This window comes from Neovison vison, chromosome 2 (genome assembly GCF_020171115.1).
Source record: "Neovison vison isolate M4711 chromosome 2, ASM_NN_V1, whole genome shotgun sequence".
NCBI lineage: Eukaryota > Metazoa > Chordata > Mammalia > Carnivora > Mustelidae > Neogale > Neogale vison.
In genome coordinates, this window is record NC_058092.1 from 56591800 (window position 1) to 56601823 (window position 10024).

General features: G+C 35.4%; 1 long non-coding RNA gene across 2 annotated transcripts; it reads right to left on the reverse strand.

The window, feature by feature from the left end:
* Positions 1–5972: 5972 nt before the first annotated feature.
* On the reverse strand, positions 5973–9698 carry LOC122898735. 2 transcript variants are annotated; one of them, XR_006383040.1, is made up of 4 exons: positions 9683–9698; positions 9415–9548; positions 9167–9240; positions 5974–5999 (listed from the first exon to the last, which is right to left on the reverse strand). It is a non-coding gene; the product is annotated as an uncharacterized LOC122898735 (long non-coding RNA). The 2 variants fall into 2 exon arrangements; XR_006383039.1 differs by lacking the exon at positions 9683–9698 and having other exon boundaries at positions 5973–6002; positions 9415–9673.
* Between the last annotated feature and the right edge of the window lie 326 nt (positions 9699–10024).

Below are 10024 nucleotides of genomic sequence, written 5' to 3' on the forward strand. Positions count from 1 at the left end.
GAGAGCAAACATATATCTTCAGCTCTGACCCTTTGCCCAACATTTAGACTCACAAAGTGAATCACTTCCTAGCTGTCTCTGCCTAGACACACTACATGCACATCCAAATCAACCAGATGTCTTCCTACCTTAGTTAATGGCCCAGCTTTCCAAATAGTCACCCAAATTACATATCTCAAAGCCACCCTTGATTCATTACCCACACATCCAATAAGTTATCCAGATCAGATTCTACCTCTCTTATACATGAGCTAGCCTCTCCTCCCCATCCTACCCACCTCTCCACAAGTCCAGAGCCTCATCATCTTTCCAACTTGGACTACTGAAGACCTTCCCTACCAAATCTACAATCTCTTGTTTCTTATAGATAATCCAGTCTGCATACAGTTCCCAAAGTGTACTCATTATAAAATACATACCTGTATAAAATACAAATCTGTTTTCCTCACTTACTGAATATAACTCCGCAATATCTTCTCATTGCCTACAAATAACGTCCATATCTAGTAAAATCTTGCTGAGCACTCCTAGATCTAGCTACTTTTGATTATTTCTTATTCCCAGGCTCAACCAAGACATTTCTTTGTATATTATTATGTATAATTCACAGTCTAGCTCATGTCTTTTCCTTATAACATAATCACTGAGATAGACCAGTTGCCCCTAAGGTGGTGTCACCAAGCTCTTCTCTGGTATTCTGGATATTTGGTATTCTGGATATTTGGTATTCTGGATATTTGGTATTCTGGATTCTCTGGTATTCTTCTTCTTTTATAACCTATTTCAAAGTACTGGCTATCCAGAGACCCAAATAGAAACCGAGAAATCATCTTAGACTTCTTTTTTATAAATGTAATCAATAGATACTGAAAATATCATCTGTCAAGCCATATAAATAATACATTATCATAGTAATAACATACACTTACATTTACAATGTAATGAGCACTATTTGAAATGGGATGGATGGATAGATAGACTATTTAAGTGTATAATACTTAGAACTAAAATAGTAAAATAAAAGTACGTAACTCAAAAGATTTTGGTGAGGATTAAAGTCTTAAGGGTACTCTTGTATATATCGAGTTGGAACAATTTATCCTCACTGTAGTTGAGATACATACTATGATTCCATTTTAGACACTGAGGAAACAGGTTAGATAGGATTAGTAATTTACCTAAGATCATACAGCTAATAAACACTGGACCAGGGCATTGCATCCTATTAGTGTAACACCAAAGTCCATGCACTTAACAGTTACTCTCTTCTGCCTTTGGTTCAAACAGCAGTCAGAGTAACATCCTTCAGGTTTTCTACATATCAGGTGCTGCTCTAAACATATTACATGTATTATTTCTATCAATCCTCACAACACCTTCTATGAGGAAAGTGCTATTTTTCTTCTTGATTTCCTATGCAAATAAACTTGGCTTAAAGCAAGTAAAAAAAAAAAATTCAAACTGTAAACCCAGAAAAATCTGGAAGTGAATACTCACTTCAAAGAAAGTATGCATTTACCCTTCTAAAAGCCTTGTTTCAAGACTCCTTGGCATTTTAGATTTCTCAGATCATTAACAACATGTAATATTCCAATAAAAAAGTGAGGATCTCTTTACTCATTCAACCTTCTGTCCACTCAGCAAATCTTTACTGAATACCTATGTTATGCAAGACACTAAATACTTCAAAAAGATGTTTCTTCTTTCAAGAAAAGAAAAATCTAGAAAACAGAAAAGGACATTAAAGCCAACAAATACAATGAAATGTGACAGGTAGGATTGCAGAGAGGTTAAGAGAATAGATTCAAAACTAGACAGACTTCGTTTGAAGTATAATTTTGCCACTTACTTCCTATGTGACTTTAGGAAATTCATTTAAACTATTTATGCTTTATTCTTTTTCATAGTACCTCCATCATATGATCACTGTCAAGTTTTAATGTACATAGAGAAATCTGACCCATACTTCAAACAAAGTAACACTTAGGGAAGCAAGAGTGGAGAGTAGTAGTTGTCAGTGGTATTGCCACATAAGGGTACACTGGAGTCGGAAAGCTTGAAAAAGAGAGACTGAGGGGCGCCTGGGTGGCTCAGTGGGTTAAGCCACTGCCTTCGGCTCAGGTCATGATCTCAGGGTCCTGGGATCGAGTCCCGCATCGGGCTCTCTGCTCGGCAGGGAGCCTGCTTCCTCCCCTCTCTCTCTGCCTGCCTCTCTGCCTACTTGTAATCTCTCTCTGTCAAATAAATAAATAAAATCTTTAAAAAAAAAAAGAGAGACTTATTTTTTTTATATTGGAGAAAAAGGACTTCAGATAAGTTTTTAAAGAAAAACATAACTCTAGATGAGTTTTTAGAAGATTAGTACGTATTATCCAGGTAGACAAAAAGGAAAATATATATGGGCAAAGTTAAAAGCAAGGAAGAGTAACTTCTAAAGTTGATACACCTGGTTGAAGAGGTGGTTATGTCCGTGTGTCTTCAGCATGTTGCTTTGGAGACCTACGGCCTTGGGAGATAGGAACATAGCAAGGGTGGAGAAGTGATGTCCTTATTATGATTATAGATCTTTAAAAGCTATCATTTGAAACCATGTTTATTACTAGATGGAGAATAATAACACCTTGTCCTGTGTTTGTATAGCACCAATTCTGTACAATTTTAAGATAATATCTCAGTAATCTTCACAACCTTGGAGGTCTGTCCAATTATAATTATCACCATTTTTCATATGGGAAAGCAAAAGTACAAGGAGGGGAAGACAGAAATCCAGGGTTTCAGCTCACCAAAGTGTCCAAAATAACAAGATCTTACTAATTTCACACCCTCTTGCCATTTCTATCCTTGTTATGGAAACATAGAGCAAAAGTGTGTAGCTTGAAAAGGCTAGGATGGGGTTAAAAAACAATCAGAAATAGTGATGAGCCATGTAGAAAATGTTGAGAGGGGGCAGCTGGGTGGCTCAGTGGGTTAAAGCCTCTGCCTTGGGCTCAGGTCATGATCCCAGGGTCCTGGGATTGAGCCCCACATCAGGCTCTCTGCTCTGCAGGGAGCCTGCTTCCTCCTCTCTCTCTGCCTGACTCTCTGCCTATTTGTGATCTCTGTCAAATAAATAAATAAAATCTTAAAAAAAAAAAAAAAGAAAATGTTGGAAGAACTGGGAGACAGGTTTGTGATGACAAGCAGGCTGTGTTGGAGATAAGCTGGATTGACTGACAGAAGGAAACTTTGTTGTTTTAGATTCCTGTGCATGTAACTTACATTGAGTAAACGACATAAATCATACATATATACACTGATGAATTTATGCAAATGAATACTATCTTTGTTTGCTACAGATGTCATCACAAAATACACAGAACAGACTGGGTAGCTTAAGCAACAGAAATTTCTCACAGTTCTGGAGGCTGGAAGTACAACATTAAAGTGCTGGCAGGGTTGGATTCCTTTGAGGCTTCTCGCCTGGCCTCTGCCTTACTGCCACTTCACATGGTCTTTGTTTTATGTGCTTGGTGTCTCCTCCTGTTCATACAAGGACAGCCACCATATTGGATTAGGACCCCTTCCTAATGATCTCTTTTAACTTAACCCTTTAAAGACTTTATCTACATATACAGTTACATTCTGAGGTACTGGGGGTTTGGACTTCAATACGAAATTGGGTGGAGGACATAATTCAGTCATAGCAAACACATATATAAGATAAAAAAACACCCAAGATATAGAACATTTATATCACTTCAGGATGATTCTCAGCTCTCTTCCTAGTAATCCTCTAGTGTTAATCCCTTTTCATATTAATCACCACTGGTGTTTTTTCCTGTTTTTGAACTTTATGTATTTATATTCTTTTTGACTGCTGTTTCCCACCCACCCCTGAGCCAGCACCATAATGTCTGTGAGATTCATCCATGTGATAGCATGTAATGTTATTTATTTTATTTTATTGTGTAAATAAATTACAATTTTATGATATTTGAGTAGATTCCAGTTTTTGGCTGTTGTGAATAAAGCTGCTGGAAGGATTCTTGAATGTCTTTTGGTGGACTTAATCATTCCTTTCTGTTAGGTATATATGCAAAAATGGAATTGCTAGGCTATAGATTTACTGGTGTATTTAATGTTCATAGATGCTGTGGAATAATTTTCCAAAGTAGGTATGACAACATGCACTCACACTAGCAATGCAAGTTTCAGTTATCCCACAATGTCATCAACACTTGGCATAATCAGTCTTTTAAATTTTAACCATTCTGGTGAGGATGTATAAGTATCTTTTTTTTTTTAAGATTTTATTTATTTATTTGACAGACAGAGATCACAAGCAGGCAGAGAGGGGTGGGGTAGGCTCCCTGCTGAGCAGAGAGCCCAACGTGGGGCCTGATCCCACAGCCCCAAGATCACAACCTGAGTGGAAGGCAGAGGCTTTAACCCACTGAGCCACCCAGGTGCCCCATGTATAATTATCTCACTGGAGTTTTAATTTGTATTTCCCTAAAGACTAATGCTATTGACTTCTGGTCCTTTGACATTCTTTTCTGCGAAATGTCTGTCCAAGTCTTTTTTCCATTTTTAAATTGGTTGATTTATATATTTTAAACACAGATCCTTCTTCAGAATTTATATAGCAGAAATCATCTCTTGGACTGCAGTTTATCTTTTCTCTTCTTTTAATGGCATCTTTTCATAAACAGACATTTTTAGTGTTAAGTCCAATAAATCAATCTTTCCCTTTATGGTTTTGTTGATGCTCACTTAAGAAATTTTGAAGATATTCTCTTCAATGTCTTGAAGATATTCTCCTGCTTTCATCTAGAACCTTGATTGTTTTACTTTCATATAGAAGAGTATGTTTCACCTCAAATAATTTTTTCCATATGTATATCCAATTGAGCCAGCATCATTTCTTTTCCACTATATTGAAGTAACCAGTATGTAGCAAATTAGGTGGCCATGTTTGTGCAGGTGTTCTGGGATCTCTATTCTATTCCATTTGTCTATTTACTCAGCCTATGGTAACATCAGCTTTACACAAAGCCTTGAAATACAGTAAGTCTCCCAGGTTTGTCCTTCTTCAAAATTGTTTTGACTTTTCAAAGTCCCTTGAATTTCAAGTAAATTTTAGAATCATTTTGTCTAAATTTCTACAAAAGAAATTGCTGGGTTTTGATTAGGATTACACTGAATTTATTTGGTCAAGAAATGACATCTTCATATATTAAACTTTCTAAGAAATGAACATAGGATTTCTTCTATTGATTTGGATCTTCTTCAGATTCTTTCAGTCATATTTTGTAATTTTTAGGAAACAGGTCTTACATGTCTTTTGTTAGATTTCTTTCTAAATATTTGGATTTGGGGTGTTATTATAAACGATAATTTAAAATTTTTTATTTTCTAGTTTGGTACTGATTATATATGTATATATATAATTAAAAAGTTAATTTACTATAATTTATTTATAGATTCTTTTCCTTTTTTTACAGGAGCAAGCATGTCATATGTATAATGACAATTTTACTTCTTCCCCTCCAAACTGTATAGCTTTTATTTTTTCTTGCCTTATTGTAATGGCTAATTCCAGTGCAATGCTGAACTGAAAAGTCACCCCTATTATTTGATATTTGTTTTGGAAATGTTAGCCAAAGCAATTAAATAAGAGAATAAAAATGAGGCAAGAAGGAAACAAACTTATAATTATTTGTAATTGATATAAACCCTAAAAATATGAACAATTCAAATAAAAATTATGTCAAGACATAAAAGAATTCATTAAAGTAATCACAAATTTAATATAAAATTCAGTTCAATTATTTACTTTAGGATAACGATTCTCTCTCAGAAACAGAATGGAATGAAGTGTCTCATTCACAATAAGTATGAAAAGTTGAAATTTGAGGTGGTTCCGTTGGTTAAGCATCCAACTCTTGATCTCAGCTCAGGTTTTAATCACAGGGTTGTGAGTTCAAGTGCTGTGTTGGGCTCCATGCTGGGTGTGGAGCCTACTTTAAAAGAAAAAAAAAGTTGAAATTAGAATGAATAAGAAAGCACAGAAATTTTAAATTCCTCAGAGGTACATTAAAAAAAAAGTTAAATAGAGGGGCACTTGGGTTGTTCAGTGGATTAAGCCTCTGCCTTCAGCTGATTTCAGGGTCCTTGGATTAAGACCCGCATTGGGCTCTCCGCTCAGCGGGGAGCCTGGTTCCCCCCTCTCTCTCTGCCTGCTGCTCTGTCTACTTGTGATCTCTCTCCGTCAAATAAATAAATAAAATCTTTGGGAAAAAAAGTTAAAAAGATGTAAAAACATCCTTAATTTGGGTATAAGACTCAATATTTTAAAAGACGTCAGTTATCTTTGAATCAATAAGAAATATGAGCAAGACTTTTGGGGTTTTCTTGAAATTTGATCTAAACAATACTAAAATTCATATTAAAAAATACACATAAGAAAAAATACTAGGGGCACCTGGGTGGCTCAGTGGGTTAAAGCCTCTACCTTCGGCTCAGGTCATGATCAGGTCCTGGGATGGAGCCCCGCATTATGGCTCTCTGCTCGATGGGGAGCCTACTTCCCCCTCTTTTTCTGCCTACATGTGACCTCTCTCTCTCTCTCTCTTTCTCTGTCAAATAAATAAAAAGTATCTTAAAAAAAAAAGAAAAAATTCTAAAAGAGAAGAATCATGAGGGAAATAATAGATAATGTATTTAAAATTGTGTTTCCCTGATCTTGGATGAGACAAACAGATCAATGAAACAAATGAGAAAATCCATAAATCATCCTAATTATCAGAATTTAATAAATGATAAAAGTTGCACTTGAGTAAATGAGGCAATATGAATTATTGAATAATCAATGCTGGTAAGATTGGCCAAATGCTTAAAGAACATAAAGCTAAATTTTCCTCTTTATCTTCTATACTAAAATGTGAAAAACAAACACATAAAATATTTAGAAGAAAACATGGAATATTAGTTCATAAATAATTTTGGCATGAGAAAGGCCTTTCTGAGTATTTTCAAAGATATCAAACTATACAGGAAAAGTTTATTCCCCAAATTAAATCTTAATATTTTAAATTTTTATCAATTTTAAAACTCTATACAGCAAAAAAGGGCAAAAGGAAAGACAAAAACAGATTGAAAAAAAATTTTTGCCATACATGTGACAAACTATCTTTTTCTTTTTTTTAAGATTTTATTTATTTGAGAGAGAGATACAGAGAGAGCATGAGTGGGAGAAGTGTTAGAGGGAGAAGAATAAGTAGACTCCCCACCAAGCAGGGACCCCTGCTCCAAGCTTTATCTCAGGTCCCCGAGATCCTGACCTGAGCTGAAGTCAGACACTTAAACAACTGAGCCACCCGGGTGCCCCAAACTATCTTTAATATACAAAAATTCTCACAAATAAGTAAATAAAAGATAAGTAACTCAATGGGAAAAATGGGCATAGGGGCTCATGGAAAAAATATTTTAGATGATTAACATAAGAAAAGATATTCAGCCATATTAATATTTTGAAGTATAAAAATTAAAATAAGGATAGTCATTTTTATCAGTAAAATTAAAAATTAAAAGATTAGGTAGGTCCAAGGCTATAGGGAAATAGGTATTTCTATATATCGTTGATAGTACAAATTATTACAAACCTTTTTTTTTTTTAACATTTTATTTATTTATTTATTTGACACAGAGAGAGAGAGAGATCACAAGTAGGCAGAGAAGCAGGCAAAGAGAGAGGGGGAAGCAGGCTCCCCGCTGAGCAGAGAGTCGGATGCGGGGCTCGATCCCAAGACCTTGGGATCATGACCTGAGCTGAAGGCAGAGGCTTCAACCCACCGAGCCAACCAGGCACCCCAATTATTACAAGCCTTTTATAGAAAATTTATCAATTTCTTTCCAAATTACCTATGAGCATACCCTTTGATGTCCATCTTGAAATTTATCTTTCTCATATACCTGCAGAAGTTGTCAGATATATGTATAGGAATTCCAGTTTTGTTATGGTATTGTTTTAATAGTGTTATTATGTCTCCCCAATAGTGAATTGTGACTCCCCAAACTGATCTATTGAAGCCCTGAATCCCAGAGTATGACTGTATTCAGAAATAGGGCTTTCAAAGAGGCGGTTAAATTGGGATGAGGCTGTTTTAATCTTATCTGACAGATGTCCAGATAAGAAGAGATTGGAACACAAAGGAAAGACCACAGGAAGATAGAGTGAGAGAACAGCCACCCACAACCCAAGGAGAGAAATCCCTGAAGAAATTAACACTGTGAACACCTTGATTTTGGGTTTCTGGCCCCAGTATTGTGGGAAAATGAATTTCTGTTGTTTAAGCCAATCAGTCTATGGTATTATGTTATGGCAACCCTAGGAAACTAATACAAATAGAAAAAGTGAAATATTTTAAATGGCTACAAAAAGAAGAAAATGTTACCAGTGATTATCCCCAGAAAGTAGGACAATAGAACAGAGAGGATAGAAGGCAGGGAAATTTTGTTTTACTTTGTACCTTTCTATTTTGTTAATTTTTAAAATATCAAACCTATATTATTATTGTAATAAAATAGTTAATTTTTTAAAGCAATGGGAAATTTGTGCCAACTTTGTATGTGTGTGTCTGTCAGTTTTTGAAGTCCCAAAATATCATCAAGACATTTTTGAGAGCATAAAATTTTCTCTTGTGTTACTTATTTTTGATTTACTATTTTTTCATGATCTAGCTTCAAAAATAAGTAAAATTCATTTTGACTCTTGTCTGGTTCAGTTGAAAGTAATTCAGCAGTATCATTTTCTATTATTTTTCTTTCATAAATGTTTGGATTTATTTAATCTTTTCCCAAAACTTGAGAAACCACAATTTTGTGCATACAAGAATTGCTTTGGGGGTATTTAGAAAAATCCCTCAGCTTAAAGTTGACTTCTTTATTTTTCAAGAAGACATCAACCAACCTACTGTAACATGAAACAAGTAATAACCATGCAGTTATAATAGGTCTCTCTTTTAATTACAATCTAGGCAAGAAGGGTTAGGGATAAGTATATAGTAGACAGCACTATTATTGGGCAATATTCCACTTTAAACACAAGTCCACAGCCCTACTTCATATCTCCTTAGAAACATGATTCTCAGATAATGAAGGAAATAGAAAAACATGGTATACTCACTAATTATTATTTGGCCTTTAGTATAACTCTAATGCCAACATTTCTGTTATGGAAGTCTAAGGAACCGTCTCATTCTGGTAAAAAAAACAAAACAAAACATGGTAGTAAATGCATTAGTTAAGCAATGGAGAATGTGAAGTTTAATTAACACACCTGGAATTGTTCAGATGTTCTTCAAGCAGAGAGATAACAGAGTAGGAGTGGATAAAATGTTCTAACTGAATGGTAGGAATGTCCCTGGGGCTTACCTCCTTAAGCCTTCTCACAGTTGGCTTGCATGGGTCCACAGGCTTCAGGGACATTATAATCCAACTGAATGAGTATTTTTTATTTTTTATTTTTTCTGATGTGCCTCCTATGGGTCTGGAGCTTCTATTAGGTCCTGTGAAGGGCATAAAAGAAGTAGATTAAAATCTGAAACAGCTAGGTGCTGTGGAGAACATTAGAAATCAGGCACCAGCAGTTGCTTTTGCCCCCACTGAGCAGAGAGGAGGGAGGCTACCCCTACTGCAGCACCTTATCTCAGAAATAGTCATTGCAAAGTGAAAGGACAACGGAGGAAATACCACGTGACTTGTTGGAAATTTCACAAACTTATATCTTAAAGGCTCATGTTCAGGCTACATTAATTACTTAATGTGTAACTTACTCATTTGGTCATGCATTGTGTTCAACAAATATTTACTTGGTGCCCATTACAGGCCAGGCATTATGCCAGATGCTTGGAATATGATCTATCACATGGTTTTCCTGACTTTCAGGAGCACACAGATAAATGGCATTGGCAAAAAGTAAAGTAGTGACTAGGTTTTTCAAATCTTGAAATATAGCTGGGGAAGTTCTAGAGTCATGTGCAAA